The sequence below is a fragment of the Phyllobates terribilis genome, unplaced genomic scaffold (genome assembly GCF_046119375.1).
Source record: "Phyllobates terribilis strain yellow unplaced genomic scaffold, ASM4611937v1 Scaffold_5__5_contigs__length_657084704, whole genome shotgun sequence".
In the NCBI taxonomy this organism is placed as follows: domain Eukaryota; kingdom Metazoa; phylum Chordata; class Amphibia; order Anura; family Dendrobatidae; genus Phyllobates; species Phyllobates terribilis.
Window position 1 is genome coordinate 8,149,312 of NW_027362765.1, and position 20,299 is coordinate 8,169,610.

A 20,299-nucleotide genomic window follows, 5' to 3' on the forward strand; every position below is an offset into this window, starting at 1 on the left:
TCTGGTGTAAGTGCTCAGCGCAGAGCACAGGATAAATGTGAGCAGAGCCTTACTGGGATCTTTGGGAGACATAATAAACAAATCAGTAGCAGGTGAATAATATTTGTTTTATTTATTTTTTATGCCGTTCCTAGTGTGATATAACTGATTAGATTACTTTATTCTTCGGGTCGGTGCGATTACAGAGATACCAGATTTATATCGGGTTTTTATGACTGACAGCTGTCACACACTAAAATACGCTTTTTTTTGCAAAATCTAGTTTTTGCATCACCATATTTTGAGAGCTATAATTTTTCCATATTTCAGCCGATCGAGTCATGTGATGGCTTGTTTTTTGCGGGACGAGTTGAAATTTTTATTGGAACCATTTTTGGGCACGTGACATTTTTTGATCGCTTTCTATTCCGTTTTTTGGGAGGTAAAGTTAACAAAAACAAACACTTCAGGAATTGTTTTTTGAGTTTTTTTTTATGCCGTTCTGTGTGTGGTAAAAGTGATCAGGCAGCGTTATTCTTTGGGTCAGTACGTTTACAGCGATACTACACTTACTGTATTTTTTTTATGTTTTGGCGCTTTTACACAATAAAACAATTTTATAGAAAAAAAATATTTTTTTTGCATTGCTTTATTCTGAGCACTATAACTTTTTTATTTTTTGGCTGATGGAGCTGTATGGCGGCTTTTTTTTGCGGAACAAGATGACGTTTTCAGTGGTACCATTTTTATTTCTATTCTGCTTTTTGATCGCATTTTTTTCCACTTTTTGTTTGGCGATATGATGAAAAAGCATATTTTTTTGCTCCGTTTTTTATTTATTTTTATTACGGTGTGCACAGAAGGAGTTAATTAGTGTGACAGTTTTATAGCTCGGGTTGTTTCGGACGCGGCGATACCAAATATGTGTACTTTTTTTGGTTTTGTAATAATTTACGGATTTATTGGTTTAATATTTTATTTATTTATTTTTATTTATTTTGTGATTTTTTTTTTTAATAGTTTAAAAACTTTTTTTTTACTTTTTTTTATATTTTTACTTAGTCCCTGTATGGGACATTAATTTTTATTTTTCTGATCACTGATCTCATGTAATGTAATACACATATATTACATTATATGAGATCTTCACTGACTGTTTCAGTCAGAGTCTCCTGTCTGACTTCAGCTACATACAGGCTGAAGTCAGACAGGAAGGACACCATATATGGCAGAGCTGGAGGCGGTCATGTGACCTCCAGCTGCCATAGCAACCCCAGGTCCTCAAACGAAACGGAGGTCTTCGGAGGTAAGTGGACGACCCCCTCTCTTCCTGCTGTCTCCTATATGCCGCGATCACTAAAGATCACAGCATATAGAAGACAGCAAAGGGTTAACATCACTGGGACCTGATCTAATCAGGTCCCGATGATGTACCCTGTCAGAGCTAACGCTCTGCACCGGAATCGCAGTGCTTGCAGGACCCTGGGGGTCCTGAGCACTGCGAGACCACCCACCGTTTTTAAACGTCGGCACTGCACAGAGCCCGGCAAGCGCCGACGTTTATCTACAGTGGGCGGTCGGGAACCGGTTAAACATCAAAAATCCCACAGAGAGATAAGTCATTATCATACATAGAGTGTGAAAAATGAATTACTGGAAAACTCGTATTTTGTTGACCAAATTGTACAAAAACATAACAATCGTATAATTAAATGAGAAAGGGAAATTACCATCATTTTTTACCTATAAGATACACTTTTAGCAAGAAACAAATCTTGCTAATAAATGAGTAGGTCTTATAGACTGGAGGCAGCTTCCTGTGACAGATGAGAATGCTGAGACACTGTCCTTCCTGATCACTGAGAGAACTGCTCTCTCTCCTCTAGCCCCAAATTTATGTAACTGATTGGTGCAGAGCAGGAAAGGAAGGCACCGGGACCTTCACAGAGGTTGCATGTCCAGAGTGAGCAGCTGAAGGACCTTATATCCGATTAGCTCAAGGACCTTTCAGATCATGTAACACTGTTTTACATATTTTCAAAAGTTGTCACGTTTAGTTATGAAATGAGCCATTTCTTAATGATTTTGACCTTCTGAATTAAAATCTGACAGTGAAGGGGGCATGACTTGGCATCCGAAGAAGATTGCCCCTTGACTGCAGTGCTCTGGCAGCCTGTGCCATTATTTAGCAACTACCTCAGCACCTGTCCTATTAATATAGCTCCAGCACTGTCCCATTACCCAGGGACGATGACCAGACTGCTCCAGCCATGATATGATTATTGACAAAGCCTTAGGGTCCTGCACCCTAAACACCTTCCAGAGATGGCTCCACATGATGTCCTAACCAGAATCCACTTCTTTCATATTAAAGAGTACCTGATCTTCTGCTCAAGAAAGAAAGGGAAACTCCCCAAAACTTTCAACCAAGTGAAGATTTTCTATGATGTGTCCTTTACTACCATTTGCTTTTGCAGGAATCTGTCCCCCATTACCTCTAGTCTCAGGGAGAACGCGATCATTTACAGTTGGGACTTCCCCTTAAATCTCCTCATTAACCACAGCAATGTCTGGCACTCCATCACAATATACGAAGAGGGTAGAGACCTACTGAGAAGATGGGACTTCAACATCTCAGATCATCCTCCAGAGGAAAATTTGAACCCATGTCGCAGGGAGAACGTCTGGCAAACTGTCCCTTCCAGAAAAACAGGAAAAGACCGCTGAGGTTACTTAGGCATGTATTTGGGTGTCTGTCCGAGTTGTGTGCCTACCTCGGCATCGACAAAGTACTCTCACATAATTGACCTCTTATTTGTCTTGCTTATCTTTTAAGTTGTTTTTTTTTTTTTGTTTAGTCTATCTGTGGTTTTAGTTAGTGTAACTGATATTCCCCTTATTTTGTTAGTGTCTTAAGTCTATCTCAGATGGCTCTTAACCCTTTACGACCTTGGACGTATCCATACGTCCAGGTCGGTAGGTACTTACCGACCTTGGGCGTATGAATGCGTCCAGCCCCTGTGTGCACATGATCAATCCACAAAAAAAACAAGTCCCCACTAAGGTCCGTCATCTGTCAACTAAAATATAGAAGGCTTCCACGTTACTGGTAGTACAAAGGCTCTGGAAAAGCGTTATGGCTCCTCGCCCTCCCAAAATAAATTCAGCAAATTCTGCACTCCCAAATCCAAATACCCCCTCCCTTCTGAGCCCCAGTACTTAATTTTTAATGCACATTTGTCAGGGTGATAGCATCCTGACACTCCTTTATTATTCACCAGCTTTCATTGAAGCTTTGCAGGTGATAAGAAACCACTGGAACGTGATGAAAATAACATAGTTCATTTAGCATCATAGGATCATCGTCCTGTGCAGTCCTGGTGGTCAGTGGTGAGAATGTATTGTAATTGACACAGTCTATTATCACTCCGCCTTCACATCATTGTTGCCTTCTGGGACTTCCGGAAAGCGGCTGTTTCTTCTAGTAACTTTTGAGAATCTCTTGAATTTAGAAATATCAAAAGTCTTTATTAAGATAAAATTGATAATTGCGGTATCTTGATTGAAGTTTTCATTCCCTAATCTAATACCAAATCTGGCAGCTTCTTAACCTATAATCTCACAGCGTAACATAGCAATCAGTAATATTCATCAAATTATTATCAAAATATTAATATAAATTATGTTTGGAATAATAAATCAATAATAGATAATTCATTATTAACCAAGTTTTTCATGTGATAGAACATTTTTATATCATAGGTGTAATTACTTTTTCAACCCATAAGTGTCAGTGTGTTTTGATGTAACAAGTGTTTATATCTTTACTAGACTGCTGTGTACTGTGTAAAGGTCACTAAACTTCTCTATGTACGGTATAAAGGTCAATATAATTCCTTACGTTTTGTATAAGCATCACCATAATCCTTTGTATACTGTACTAAGGTCAGTACAATGATCTACTGTATATACACTATAAAGGTCATTAAAATGCTCTGTGAAGTATATAAGACCCTTAGAATGCTCTGTACATTGTATAAAGGTCACTAAAATGCTCTGTGCTCTGTACACGTCAATAGAAAACTCTATACACCATGTAAACACCAATGCGTAGCTTATAAAGGCTGCTAGAATGCTATTTATACTGTACTAGCTGTACTACCTGGCTTCGCCCGGGTTAATAACTGCTGTTAGAAAAATAGAATGTGTTAACAAAAATTTATTCTCCACACAAAAACCACAAAACAAATAGAAATGTAATTATTAAGAGACCATATCCATTTTTCCTATCTGAACTTTAGGATTATCCTGATAGTTTATGGTCTGACTGGTAACAAAAGCCAACATGTTTCAAATCTCCAACCATTTCCTGTGCCCTGGTGGAAGAAATAGCAATTCTCTTAGTGGCAAGTCGGCCTTCTCTCTGCTGAGATGACTCATTGGCCCTTGAGGAAGCAGCTGTTCTTCTCTTATGTGCAAGCCTCGCTTCCCTCTCCTCAGAAAGTTCATTGGCCTTTGAGGAAGCAGCTCTTGTTTTCATGTCTGCAAGCCTCGCTTCCTTCTCCTCAGAAAGTTCATTGGCTCTTGAGGAAGCAGCTCTTGTTTTCATGTCTGCAAGCCTTGCTTCCCTCTCCTCAGAAAGTTCATTGGCTCTTGAGGAAGCAGCTCTTATTTTCATGTCTGCAAGCCTCGCTTCCCTCTCCTCATAAAGTTCATTGGCCCTTGAGGAAGCAGCTCTTGTTTTCATGTCTGCAAGCCTCACTTCCCTCTGCTCAGAAAGTTCATTGGCTCTTGATGAAGCAGCTGCTGTTCTCATGTGTGTCAGGCTTGTTTCTCATTCTTCACATTTTTCATTGGCCTGTAATGCAGCTTTTATTTTCGCATCAGCTGACATTCGTGCCATGAAATTCCTTTTCTTATGAGGCATTATTGTGGTAAAAATAGTCTGTAACTGGCAGTTTCTATATCCTCTCACATAGAAGTAATGTGACTGACATCAGCCTTTCCACCAACGCACCCTAACTGACATCTTATTACCTTACACAAGCTTTGTTATACTGAGAATGTCCTTTATGATAAAAAGGAGGAACAAGGAGCAAAATGGTAAAGAGCTATAGAAATTTTAATAATTAAGTTAAATATCCATTTAAGGCAGGAGTCTGCCATAATAACATGTAGCCCTGGTCAGTAAGTAACAAATGCCTTACCAAGGGATAGCCTCTTGAGAAAGCCAACAAACTGCTAAGCGAAACGTACATTGGGGCTCCTTCTTACCACGGTTTACCACCTTCCCAGCGCTCTCCATCTATCCCTTGGTAAGGCATTTGTTACTTACTGACCAGGGCTACATGTTATTATGGCAGACTCCTGCCTTAAATGGATATTGTGTGTACCCCTGGTTTATATTTGATTTCTTCTTTTTTGCCTGCTGTGCTCTTTCCCATCTTCCTTGCCTTTACCCAATGCAATGGTCTGGGGGTTATGAGCTTATGAGTACTGGGTGTTCTGAATAGTATGCACTTTTCTGTCGTTCCATGCTATGACTATATTACCTATGTGATGATGTTTATTTATTGAACTTAATTATTTCTATTGCTCTTTACCATTTTGCTCCTTGTTCCTCCTTTTTATAATGTTCTTCGGAGTTGGTATATTTAGGCTGATTCTGGCACTGTCCAACTGCATCAGCCATGTTTCTTTCTGCCTTTTTTACACATAGGGCCGTTCTGTATGTTCTAATGAGAATGTCCTTTGTTGCCTATATTAACCAATCATAGCTCAGATTAATTAACTGTAGCAAAATAGAAGCTGAGCTGTGATTGGTTGCTATTGGCAGCCTGATAAATCTTTGTGAGATGAGTTTTGTGTGTGCTGATGGTGGTATATGTGTTCAAGCACGTGGTAGTGTGTGGCGCATTTTGTGTGTGTGTTCATTAGAGATGAGCGGTGTTCGACTCGTATTGTTCGCCAATCTCAAATTCGAGCTGTTTTGGGCGGTGCTCGAGTCGTTCGACGAACACGAACAATTTGAAAAAAATTTGGCTGTTCGAGGTTATGTTTGATCGTGCACCAAAAGCGTAACTGGATTTTTTCACAGTAATACTGTTAATCAATATTAATAGACAGTTTCACTGTAAAGTGGGCGGTGGGAGGGGCAGGGGATGGATCTCTGCAGAAATAATGCCGATCTCCATTTTTTTTTTCTTTCCCACATTTACAGTGGGGAGGTGCAGTCTGTCAGCCTATCAGCAGCGCACACACGCAGCGAAGTGCTTTTTTTTCACACAAGCAAGGGCATGTGTCATTGGCTGTGTATGTCACATGTCCTTGCCCTATAAGACCCAGCCATTTTCCCCGTCGCCACCATTTTCTCACTGCTGCAGCTGAGTGTTAGACGGCACTGCTGCTGCTGTGTGGGCTATACAGTATAACTGTGTGAATTGGGAGCGAATTTGCAGTTACATAGAGAGATAGGTTTAAGGTGTAGGGACTAGTTGTAATTGCAGCCCTTTTGAGGGATAGGTTACAGCAGTTCCTAGCACTTTTTGCCAGGCAGGTCTGTGCCAGTGCTGTGCAAGTGTTTTTCACAGCATTTGGCTAAATGTAGCTAAGCCAATCCTTTTGGGCCTGTAGCAGTGTCTGTTAGTCATTGGAGTAGCCCATCTAAACCAAGCTACACCACCTGTGTATCTAATAACAATTTTTTACTGCAACTAGCCCAGTAAATCATTTTGGGCCTGTAGCAGTGTCTGTTACTCATTGGAGTAGCCCATCTGAACCAAGCTACACCACCTGTGTATCTAATAACTTTTTTACTGCATCTAACCCAGAAAATCATTTTGGGCCTGTAGCAGTGTCTGTTACTAATTGGAGTAGCCCATCTGAACCAAGCTACACCACCAGTGTATCTAATAACAATTTTTTACTGCATCTAGCCCAGTAAATCATTTTGGGTCTGTAGCAGTGTCTGTTACTCATTGGAGTAGCCCATCTGAACCAAGCTACACCACCTCTGTATCTAATAACAATTTTTTACTGCATCTAACCCAGCCAATCCTTTTGGGCTAGTACCACAGTTTGGCCACTCAGCTCTGCTCGGTTTCCATCCATCGTTTTTTGTGCAAACAACTACAGAGTTGCCAATTAGTTAACCACCAAAATGAGTGTCAAAAGACCTGCTGCTGGTGGAAAGGGGAATAGGCATGTTGGAAAGGGAAAAAAAGGTTGTGTCCGTGTGGTAGGTGTTAAAGCAACAGTAACATCTGCAGAAGAAAGACCATCTTCCAGCCAAACTAAGATGTCTACTTCTTTTCGTGGACAATGTGATACGATCCCTTTCTTACGGACACGCCCATCGCTACAAATTCAAGATGAGGCACAAAAACAGCAGGTGCTTCAACGGATATCAAATGCTCCTTCAAGTGGGCTATCCTCCACCTCAACTTCAACATCACAAATATTCCAGTCCTCAGAGGTGTCACCCCAATCGCACTTGCTTCCTCACAGCTCCCAAGTCTACAGCTGCCCGTCTGAGTATGGGGTAACACAGATGGTTGAGTCTGCAGAGTTGTTTACTCATACTATAGCCTGGGAATCAGAGGTCTTCTCCAGAGCTTCTGTGAATCCAGACGAGGGAATGATCTGCACTGATGCCCAGAATGTTTATGAGTTGGATCCAGGCCCAGATGAAGAAGGTTCTGAGCATAATGTAGACCCTCGTTCCCAAACTAACTCCTGTTGGTGGAGACAATGATGAAGACGATGATGAGACTCAGATACCTGATTGGAGTGACAAGTTGACTTTTCGGTCAGGGCAGGAAGAGGTTGGCTCTGAGGACGACGGGTGTGAGAACACACAGGGTGATGATGATGAGGTTGGAGATCCCACTTACTGTCAATCCACAGTCAGCCAGTCGATGAGGTCAGCAGAGGAGGTGGACGAGGATGCTATTGACGATACGACGAGGTTAGGTTGCGCCTTCCTGGACAGAGACGGAGTACTGGAAGCACGTCAACAACTGCATCCTCAACCACAACTCTGCCTCTGACCACAAGTAGTGGTGGCTCTTCAGGTCGCATGGGCTCTAAGCCTTGCATAGCCTGGGCATTTTTGTGATCGATAAGGATGACCCAACCCATGTTATCTGTAACATTTGTCACCAAAAGTAGAGGCCAAAAAATCCATAGTTTGAGTACTTCATGCATGAACCGTAAGCATAAGTTGCAGTGGGAAGCTCATCTTGTGCATCCGCGGCCTCTTCATCCTCTGTGACTGGGGGAACAGCAGTCACACATGTTTTTGGATGCAGACCTGCCACCTCTTTACCCGCAACAGCCAGTGTGATTGGCTGGTCATCAGTTCATTTAGAAGTGGAAACACCTGCTGGTGTTGAGCGCTCTCTGACATCGAGCGCACCACCTTTGGATCAATGCAACATAACATGTCTGGCTGCATCTTCCTCACAGACTGGCAGTTTGCCGGGGACACCCTACTCAACCCCGTCTAAGCACAACAGCCAGCCCTCGGTCCCTCAGATGTGGACAAGTAAAAGACCATTTCCTCCTAGCCATGACAAAGCTAAGAGGTTGAATTTCACCATCTGCAAGCTGTTGGCTACAGAAATGCTGCCTTTCCACCTGATGGACACAGAGGATATTTGAGACCTTATGTCCGTCGCAGTGCCCCAGTACCAGATGCCCAGTCGCCACTACTTCTCAAAGAAAGGTGTGCCTGCGCTACACCAGCATGTCGCACACAACATCACCGCTTCTTTGAGAAACTCTGTGTGTGACAGGGTTCATTTCACCTCAGACACTTGGGCGAGTAGGCATGGAGAGGGGCGTTACATGTCGCTGACTGGTCACTGGCTAACTATGGTGACAGCAGGACAAGGGGCTGCTGTCCAAGTCTTGCTGTCCCCACGAGTTGTGCGTCAATCCTCTTTATCTAGAAGTTCCTCCACTGCTTCTGCCTCCTCAACCTCCTCTCGGTCCTCCATCTGCACCCAAAGCCTGTCTGGTAATGCTACCCACGTTCTAACTGCGCAGAAGGAATCCTGAACACCTCCTTACTATGCTGGCAGCAGGGCTCAACGGCATCAGGCAGTGTTTACTTTGAAATGTCTGGGAAATGTGACATCTCTACAGAAGTCGTTGGGGCTGCCAGTTCCCCGGCTGAAATGCGACGTGCCGACACGGTGGAATTCAACTCTGCACATGTTGCAGCGACTGTGGCAGCACCGACGAGCCCTGGTGCAATACGTTCTGACGTATAGCCAGGGCCAACGAGATCCAGAGGTGGGGCAAATCACGCTGCAGGAGTGGTCTCAGATCAGGGACCTATGCACCCTTCTGCACAGTTTTGAAATGGCGACGAAGATGTTTAGTGCTGACGATGCCATTATCAGCATGACTATTCCGGTGATTTACATGCTGGAGCACACATTAAACAGAATTCGGAGTCAGGTGGTGGGACAAGAGGAGGGGGAAGAAGTAGAGGAGGAGTCGTATGCGGAACGGCTAACATCTCCAAGGTCCAGACGGTTGGCAGCACCAAGGCTGCAGGCATCGGAGAGTGGGGGAGAGGGATTAACGAGGGCGCATGGTAGCAGCCAAACTGTTGAAGAAGGTGCAGGACCCGAGGAAGAAGTGAAGGACGAACTGGCGATGGGCATGGAAGACTCATCAGATGAGGGAGACCTTGATCGCATTTCTGTTGTGCGAGGTTGGGGGGAGAGGGTAGAGGAAGGAAGCATGATTCTTACCTCGCCACCAACACAACAAGGACTTGGTCCTCCTGGATGCACAAGACACGAGTGCCTTCTTGCTGCACTACCTGCAACATGACCGTCGGATTGTCAGAATTCGAAGTAATCCCGACTACTTGGTTGCCACACTCTTAGATCCCCGGTACAAAAGTAAATTTGCCGAAATAATTCCTGCCATAGAAAGGGATTCACGCATGCAGGAGTATCAGCAGAGGCTGTTACAAAATCTTACATGTGCTTTTCCACAAAACACCAGTGGTGCACGTAGTGAATCTCACTGTTCTAACTTGCCAACTGTGGGACTGTCGAGTCTTCATCACTCAAACCGTAACAGTAACACCGTATCTGCTGGTAACAGCAATTTTGTGGAATCATTTCACCAATTTTTTAGACCATCCTTTGCAAGGCCACAGGAGACAAGAAGTCTGACACATAGTTAATGCCTAGAGAGGATGGTACAGGAGTATCTCCAAGTGAACATCGAAGCCATGACTGTGTCACTGGACCCTTGCTCATTTTGGGATTCCAATCTGGAAAAATGGCCTGAGCTCGCCACTCACTCCTTGGAGATCTTGTCATGCCCCACAGCCAGCGTTCTCTCTGAACACGTGTTCAGCCTGCTGGTGGTGTGCTGACAGATAAGCGCACGCGGCTGTCCACTGACAATGTAGACAGACTTGCGTTCATAAAGATGAACAAATCATGGATTCGCAAGGACTTTTCTGCCCCTCTGTCATCCTGGGGAGACTAAAAGCTTGAGGATTTGGGAAAATCACCTCACCAACCATTTTAAGCAACTCTGGGGTAATTGATGCCACTTAAGTGGTGTCTGTGCCACAATTTTTGGAAAAAATGGAGACTCTTTTTGGAGTCCCCTTGCTGTGTTTTACATGACGTTGGCATTGTCAATTCCAGGTGGGTCGTGTTGCTCCCCCCACCCTTTTAACCCTAAGAAACTACATACACTATAGCTTGGGGTAACACAGATGGTTGAGTCTGAAGAGCTGTTTACTCATACTATAGCCTGGGAATCAGAGGTCTGCTCCAAAGCTTCAGTGTCTGCTAGTCAGCGTAGTAGCCCAGCTGTGAAGCAAGCTACACCGCCTGTGTATCTAATAAGAATTTTTAACTGCATCTAGCCCAGGCAATACTTTGGGCCTAGTAGCAGTGTCTGCTAGTCAGCAGAGTAACCCAGCTGTTTTGCAAGCTACACCACCTGTAGATCTTATTACAAATTTTTAACTTCATCTAGCCCAGGCAATACTTTGGGCCTAGTAGCAGTGTCTGCTAGTCAGCGGAGTAGCCCAGCTGTTAAGCAAGCTACACCACCTGTTCTTTGGACACTTAATTTTTTCAAAGGAAACGCTTCGGGCCCCCGGGACACTCAGTGAAGAGCATCGGGGAGGCGCCCCAAGGCAAGGGGGCTGGGACTGGCGGTAGCACGCCTTGCGGCGGACCGCCAAGCTCGATCCTTATAAAAGCTTTTTAACTGCAGCAGCTTTAGTGGACGCTACTGGAGCTGTAATTACCGTGGCTGCTGGCACCAGATTGCCCTCCAATAGATCCTTGTAAAAGGATTTAAAGTGTATTCATTCAAATTACAGAGCTTAGATCTGCCTCCACCGCAGGGGGTCTCGACCCACCAGTGGACAGGCACCAGTATTGGGAGAGGGGGGCTGGCCGTCAGGGTCCACCGCAGCTCTGGCATAAACTCGGCGACACGGAGGTCGCACTGGCAGGAACGGCTTGGCTGTGTCGGCTTCGCACTCCAGCGTAGTCCCTCTGCCCGCTCGCGCCCGTAACTTCAAAGGGATACGCAAGCGACTTTTCTTTCCAGGGCTGTTCCCCGCCCAGCAGGAGGAGCGTGGGGGAGCTCAGGCCGGCCTTCCACCGTACTCCCTTACCTCCCTCGCCCTCTTTCCTTCTTCCGTTCTCCATCTAACCCCTCGGTTCTGTGGTTCTGTGGTGTCCGCTCTCCCTCCAGCTCTCTCCTTCTCATAGGTGGACTACCACGTGTATTTACACTGTGGTGAATCTTTTGGGCCCAAGCATAAGAAGTCGTCGAGCTAATGGATAATATATGCCCCCTTAGAAACGTCCATGACGACCCATTCGAGGAAGCAACTAAACACCTCAAATAGTGAGCAGGATCTGGAGCACCCCATGGGCAAGCAGCGATCTATATAGAATGCTACTTCCCAGAAGCAGCCCAATAGGCGGACACTATTCGGAGGCACAGGTAGTAAGTAACCGGAACGCCCCCTCAATGTCTGCTTTGGCCATTAGGGTGCCCCTTCCCAACTTCTTGACCCGCCTGATTGCCTTGTCAAAGGATGTACAGTATATACTACTGTACTTGGTTCTGCGTCGATGTTGTCGTTTACTGACCTGCCCCTTGGATATGACAAATGGTGGATTAGTCTGAATGTATTGGGTTCCGTTTTTGGCACGACTCCCAACGGGGATACCACTACGTCTTGTAAGGAAAGTGTTCTGAATGGAACCGCCATTCTACCTAGAGATATTTATTTTTTTAATTTTCTTGTCACGACGTCTGGGTGTTGGTAGGCTGATTTTAGATTTTTACTCCAGCCTTTCTTGATTTTAAAAGGGCATGACATGCCTATATCTGTGTCTCCTCCTCCTTTTAGTCCTCCACCTCTTTTCTTTTCGCATGACTGTATGTACTTGTCACTTTTCCATGTGTTAGTTGTGTCTTCTGAGCAGTTTGTCAGCTTTTGGACACATTTGAAGGTGTTTTCTATGTGTTTCTATGTGTTTTTGTTTGCCTGCCATTGGTTTTAACAGTGTTCGACGAACCGTTCGAAGAACAGTTCGGCGAACATACCAGTGTTCTAACCGAACCGAACCTGAACACTACGGGGGTGGCTCAACTCTAGTGTTCATATCCCCGTGTGTGGTGAGTATCCCATGTCGGGGCCCCACCTTAGCAACTGTACAGTATATACTCTTTGGCGCCATCGCTCTCATTCTATAAGTCCCCCTTGTTCACATCTGGCAGCTGTCAATTTGTCTCCAACATTTTTCCTTTCACTTTTTCCCCATTATGTAGATAGGGGCAAACTTGTTTGGTGAATTGGAACTCGCGGGGTTAAAATTTTGCCTCACAACATAGCCTATGACGCTCTCGGAGTCCAGACGTGTGACTGTGCAAAATTTTGTGGCTGTAGCTGCGACGGTGCAGATGTCAATCCCGGACATGCACACATACAGTACAGACCAAAAGTTTGGACACACCTTCTCATTTAAAGATTTTTCTGTATTTTCATGACTTTGAAAATTGTACATTCACACTGAAGGCATCAAAACTTTGAATTAACACATGTGGAATTATATACTTAACAAAAAAGTGTGAAACAACTGAAAATATGTCTTATATTCTAGGTTCTTCAAAGTAGCCACCTTTTGCTTTGATGACTGCTTTGCACACTCTTGGCATTCTCTTGATGAGCTTCAATAGGTAGTCACCGGACATGTTTTTCACTTCACAGGTGTGCCCTGTCAGGTTTAATAAGTGGGATTTCTTGCCTTATAAATGGGGTTGGGACCATCAGTTGTGTTGTGCAGAAGTCTGGTGGATACACAGCTGATAGTCCTACTGAATAGACTGTTAGAATTTGTATTTGTGTTGAGAAGTCTGGTTCAATTCAGCCCTTGTTCATTTTTATAAGAGTCAGCCTGTCAGCATTTTCAGATAACAGGCGGATGCTCCTATCAGATATATCAGTTATAATGCCCCGGCGGCACTAAAAATCCTCTTTGACAAAACGCTAGCGGCAGGGCAGGCCAGGACTTCCAAGGTGTAGAGAGCCAGTTCATGTCACGTGTCCAGCTTGGATACCGAATAATTATAAGGCACAGAGGAATCATGGAGGATTTTGGTACGGTCGGAAAGGTATTCCTTCAGCATCTTCCCAAATTTTTCCCTCCTTGTGAGAATATCACTCGCATCAGGGCCTGTGCGATGGTAGGGTCTGAGAAAACTGTCCCAGAACTTTGACAGTGTTCCCCTGCCTCTGCTGGATTGGAGTTGTGTCTCTCTCACCTGTAGTCCTTGGTTGTCCAACGAACTGTGACCTGTGCCACCAGTGTTTTCAGATGGGAATAATTCCACAACAAGGGCCTTCTGGTACTGCCTCATTTTAGCAGACCTGTCCGCTGCAGGAATAAGAGATAGAAAGTTCTCCTTGTAGCGTGGGTCTAGAAGTGTCATCAATCAGTAATCTCTGTAATAGGATGAAGTTGGTGCCTGGAATAAAAACCATGCTCCTCCGTGGTGAAGAAATTTGACAAGAGATTGTATATAATTAACAATCTTGTAAAAGCTACGATTGCTACGCGTTTCGTGGATGTCCCGTCCACTTCCTCAGGTACATAGCTGATGTAGACCAATTCATCAAACGGTCTTATATACATAAATCCACACGTGGTAAAAAAGCCTGCTGTTATTCTTGGCGCCAAAAACAACAAATGGTTTACAGAAAAAAATGAAATTATTGATGAATAGTTTAAATGAAAATATTGATCGACTAGTTACACTCTTATGGAATATATAATGAAAACCTTAAAACAAGTAATATAACCTCTAGAATGGAATCATCCAAATACAAAATATAATTACATTCATATTTGAGCACATTGGATAAACTATTGTCGTTGACCATGGACCACAGTGTATCCAAAGTCGGCTCTTTTGTATCATGTGTGAAAGATCAGAGCGTCCAGAACGCTATGCCGGACCTCACACCTCGTCGGCTGACAGGCAGAAACCCGAGAGCTGAAAGAATGGAAGAAGGTGCAATATATTCTCTGTACAAAGGTGCAAACCTGCTTTTAGTGTATTAGGTATGAGGTGTTCGTCAGTAAAGAAAGGGGGAGAGGAGGGGAGAGAGGGAGGAGGACGGTCATGAGGAGATAACTGTGGACCTCAAGTGTGTAAGATCCTGAAGGCTTAGCCGTTTATTACCATGTATTGAAGATCAGAGCTTCCAGATTGCTGTGCTGTGCTGGATCTCACACCTCGTCGGCTGACAGAAGACAGAGAACTAAGGAAATGGAAGAAAATGCAATCTAGTTTCCATGTGACGTACTAGTCTGCTTATGGTATATTGTGTATGTTATATGTGTTAGTGTAAATAAATGATGATAATGAAAGAAAGTTCCTGACTATCCAGAGCCCATGCATGCCATTTTTTTATCATCTTCCTAAAATACACAAGGATGCCAGAAACCCTCCTGAGAGACCCATTATATTGGGGATAGGCTCACTTGCATCCAATTTGGCTGAATACTTAGACGTGCTTCTACAGTTCCACGTAAGAAACCTTAAATCTCCAGGATTCTGGACACCTTATCAAATTAGTTCAAACTATCAGATGGGAAAAATCATCTATCTTTTTAAGCCTGGATGTATCTTCTTTATATACTAACATTGACATAGATATTGGTCTGTTGTGCGTGGAATACATCATTTCCAGAGATACTCGGCTGTCCTCCAACTAAAGAAACTTTATTTTAGCAGCATTCACTTTTATCTTGAAAAATAATTATTTTAATTTTCTGAAAAAAACTTATCATCAGATTAAGGGAGTGGCAATGGGCTCTAAAGTAGCACCGACCTTTGCCAACATTTTTATGGGATTGTTTGAGCAAGTTTTTATCTTCCAGGGAATTTTTAATAAGGGGATCATCTTCTATAGAAGATATATAGATGATCTAATCTTCATCATTGACAGGAAAATTATAAACCCCACTATGTTTTTCTGCTCTCTCAACAATAATAATTGGGGTATTTCTTTTAATAAAGATAGTGATGAAGAATCCATTAATTTTTTGGATCTTGTTTTATATGTAAAAGTTGACAGAATTTTTACTCAGACTTACTTTAAATCAGTGGATACTAATAGTTACATACATTTTTCTAGTGGACATTACAAAAATGGCTTACTAATATTCCGCACAATCAATTCCAAAGAATCCGTAGAAACTGTAAATAGACTATGATAAACAATCAGAAGTTCTTAAACAGAGATTTATACCTCAGAAATATCCCAAAGATTTGGTATTTAATTCATTCAAACAGGTCAAAGAAAAAAATGATCAAATTCATTACAGAGGGAACCAGGATGAAAAAAGAATGAGAATTGCGAGCATGAGAAAGAATGATAATTTTGAGCATGAACTAAAATTCATCACCACAAATTATCAACAACATAGGGAAATCAGAGAAATTCTTCAAAAAAATTGGCATATTCTTCAAAATGACAGTTTACTAAATCAGATCTTACCGAGAAATCCCTCCATAATATTCAGGAGAGCACCTACATTAAGAAATATATTGGCTCCAAATAAATTACGCAGGCAGAAACCAAATATTGTTGTAGATGGAAGAAAAAACATAGTTACTAAATGTGGTAAGAAGAGCTGCATGTGTTGTAAATCTATTATACACTCCACTGATAATTTCACTTCGGTGGCCACTGGTGAAAATTTCAAAATGTCATATCCCATGTCATGTGAAACAGATTATGTGATATACGTTATTGAATGTAGTTGCCCTAAACAATATGTGGGCAGGACGACTCAGGCACTACATAATAGACTCAATTCACATAGACATAATATAACCACAGGATTCATGAAACATGGGCTGTCCCGACATATGGTCCTGCAACACAAGCAGGATCACAGGGATCTTAAGATTTTACCTATTGAACACGTCTTGCCTGACACCCCCAATAGGGTGCAATGTCTGAATCGGAAAGAAATTTATTGGATGTATAAACTCAACACTCTGAAGCCTCAAGGGCTAAATGAAATCACAGGTTTTTCTATGAATTTTGGGGTCAGTAATCACAAATACCCATTATTATATATACATTTTTTAATCCAATTATTTATTTATTTTGGCTTGCTGTCCATCCCCCCCCCTTTTATAATCTACAATTGCATCCATCCTTTAGTCTCTGACATTATTCCTGACGTATTCTGAGCTGACACATGGTTCAAACCCCACATTTCCTACAACACAAAATACAGTTATCGTCCATATTTTTAATATGCATAATATAGTAACTCTACAATATATTCAAGATATTAAGCCTTGAAATACAGCACACTATTGCCTGCCATGCATTTCCCGAGGGCTTCCACATTAATAATCCATAAAAATGCCATAGCACACAGCAAACAAGAACTGAGCATCTCAGCATGCTAGTGGCAAGTATTTAGCGGTCACATAGTCATCTCCTCATTCCCGTCCTCCCCCCCTATTATTTACACTAACACATATAACATACACAATATACCATAAGCAGACTAGTACGTCATATGGAAACTAGATTGCATCTTCTTCCATTCCCTTAGTTCTCTGTCTTCTGTCAGTCAGCTGACAAGGTGTGAGATCCAGCACAGCAATCTGGAAGCTCTGATCTTCAATACATGGTAATAAACGGCTAAGCCTTCAGGATCTTACACACTTGAGGTCCACAGTTATCTCCTCATGACCGTCCTCCTCCCTCTCTCCCCTCCTCTCCCCCTTTCTTTACTGACAAACACCACATACCTAATACACTAAAAGCAGGCTTGCACCTTTATACAGAGAATATATTGCACCTTCTTCCATTCTTTCAGCTCTCGGGTTTTTGCCTGTCAGTGGACGAGGTGTGAGGTCTGGCATAGCGGTCTGGACGCCCTGATCTTTCACACATGATACAAAAGAGCCAAGACTTTGGATACACTGCGGTCCATGGTCAACTTGCAGCGCTGGGGTCCTGGGTTCAAATCCCACCAAGAACAACATCTGCAAGGAGTTTGTATGTTCTCTCCCCGTCCTGCATGTTTGGTGCTCTTAAGAGAGCCAATGAACATGCACGGATTGTCTGCCACCCACTCTAATGCCGTAGCCATCTTGGTTGTGGCATTAGAGTGATTGGATGGCCGCATATCGTCATCGGGTATATATAAGACCTGGTGCCCCTATGCTCATCACAGTCTAAAACAGGCAGATTAGGGAGAGGTGCTGCTGTGTGAAGGACAGAATTCATGGTGTAATAGTTAGGTATAGGTATTGCACACCAAGATAGATATCCATCTGAACTAACAGTCCTTCTGAGGACTAATCCATTTGCATATATTCAGTGGTGATAGCAGGAGTTAGGCAGGTAGGGTTTGTGGACACTATACAGCACAATAAGGCCCATTGCACGTTCTGTCTGCTCCTGCTGTTACAGATATCTGTAGATATGGCCCCAGATATCAGGGGCCAGGGCTATTTTTTTTTTTTTTTTTTTTTATCCTGATTAGAAGCTTAAAAAGCAATACAGTACACCATTTTGCTGCTCCATATGCTTGTTAGCAGAATACAGGCATTTTTTTTTATTTTATTCACATTGCTGTATTGTAAAGCAGAGACAATTTTCCATCATCACACCTGATCTCATATTACTGCTATAATAATAGACATTTTGTCGAGCATGCCAAATATACTCAATTTAAAGTCAGCCAGCTGTGTGTTGTTGAACTTATTCACACTTGGTCGCTGAACAATACTGTAATAAAAGGCCGCAGCCTAAAACTGTGGTTGTCACTAGTGTTGAGCGAATTTGGTCGGCGAATGTTCGAAAGTTTCAAATTTGGCACGAATATGGCACATTCGGATTCGTGATCACAAAGGCGAGCAAACTTTCTTAAAATCTGAAAAGTTCGAAGAATTTGCGCTGGACCGCGAATACAGGGCAACCACGGTGTTTTGTTAGCATAGTGCAAGTGTATGATTGGCGGTGACATGTGCCAGGTGAGTGTGGGGGCTGGGGAGAGCTTAGAACAGGTCAGATCAGCGGCGCACTGTTGTTTTTTTTTCCTGTGGGCGGTAACTTTAACTGAGGAAAGCGCGGCCAGCCAATCATAGCGCAGGAAGCATCTACACTGTCCAGACATAAGGGCTTCTGCAATTGGCTGCAGAAATCACATGTCCTCTCAATATAAAAAGCGGCCACGTTCCCTCAGCGCCATTCTATCCATGTCACTGCTGGAGACAGACGCAGCTCAGTGTTCTGTGTAATGAGAGATATTGGCTAGATAGATGGGCGCTTGTGTGGTAGTCAGATAGTGTAGATAATTCCTGGCCTGTGTACCTCTGCAACCGCTGGTGCAGCACATTTTTGGTGTTCTTGTGCAAGTATTGAGATTCTGACAGAAACAGGGGGCCCATGCCATACAATAGTGCTGTGCAGCGCTGGTATAGAGCTCCATGGCTCAGTATACCTTGAATCTTTCTTTGCACTTGCTAATGTGATCAAGCAAGCGCAGTGCACCTTTTCATTTAGTGGGGTTGAAATTGTGCTGTGCACAGTCTGCAGAGCTTCTTATTGCAGAGCACAAAATCTTTTTTTTTTCTGCTGCTATTGTGATATTGAAAGCTGTGTGCGCTAAAGATTTTTTAGTGTCAGATACTATTTTAGTGGAGTTGAACTTCAGGTGGTTTCAGAGTAAAAAAAAAAAAATTTCTCTTGGTACGCCCAGTCCAAAAAATATTTTTTCCTGTGCCAAAAGTCATTCAGTGCTATAAGCCAGCTACTACGTCAGTGGCGGTCAAATTCAGCTTGTACGCACAGTCAAACCTATATATTTTTGGTTGTCAGGCAGAGTCCACCAAAGTTTTTTTACTGTGGCAATGTTGATCCAGTCTACTAAAAGGCAGATCCTATTTTAGTGGCGTTGAACTTGTCCTGGTTTCACAGTAAAAAAAAAACAAAACTTCTCTACAAGGCCCAGTCCAAAAAATATTTTTTCCTGTGCCAAAAGTCATACAGTGCTATAAGCCAGCTACTACGTCAGTGGGGGTCAAAGTCAGCTGGACGCAGAGCTTATGCAGAGTAACCCAAAAATATACGGCTGGCTAGATCTGAGTTTGAAATATTTAGGAGCATATATTCTATGTCATACTGGCCTCATCCACATTAAAAAAAAAATGTCTTCTGTTCCTAAAGTAATACAGCAGGGGACATCTCAGTTTGAAATTGTTTGGAGAATATCTCGTAGGTTTTATCAGCCTCATTCACACTAGCAAATTTCTTTTGTCTGTTAGTAATGTTATACGGCAGGCCATATCTTACCTTGTCATTTATTGTCGCTGAAATTCAGGTGTGTGCTGAGCTATTGCACAGGAAAAAAAACATTTTTCTTTAGTTAATTGCGTGCTCCTACCACTGTATCTGACCAACATGAGTGGGAAAAAGAAAGGGCGTGGTAGAAGAAGGAATAGGCTTGGTGTTCAAGGTGTACGTGGGGTATGTGGTAATGTTAGTGAAAGCACTAGTGAACCAACACAAACAGGTCCTATCCAAAGACAACTGACAACTTATGTTAGTGGACGGCCTACTGCACTCCCTTCCTTTGGCAGCCGGACAGCAATACACCTTGTTGATAAGGCCCAGAAAGAGCAGGTGCTCCAGTGGATGGCAATCTCTGCTTCCAGTGCCCTCTCCTCTTCTTCCTCCACCTCAACATCACACGCAGTACAGTCCACAGAG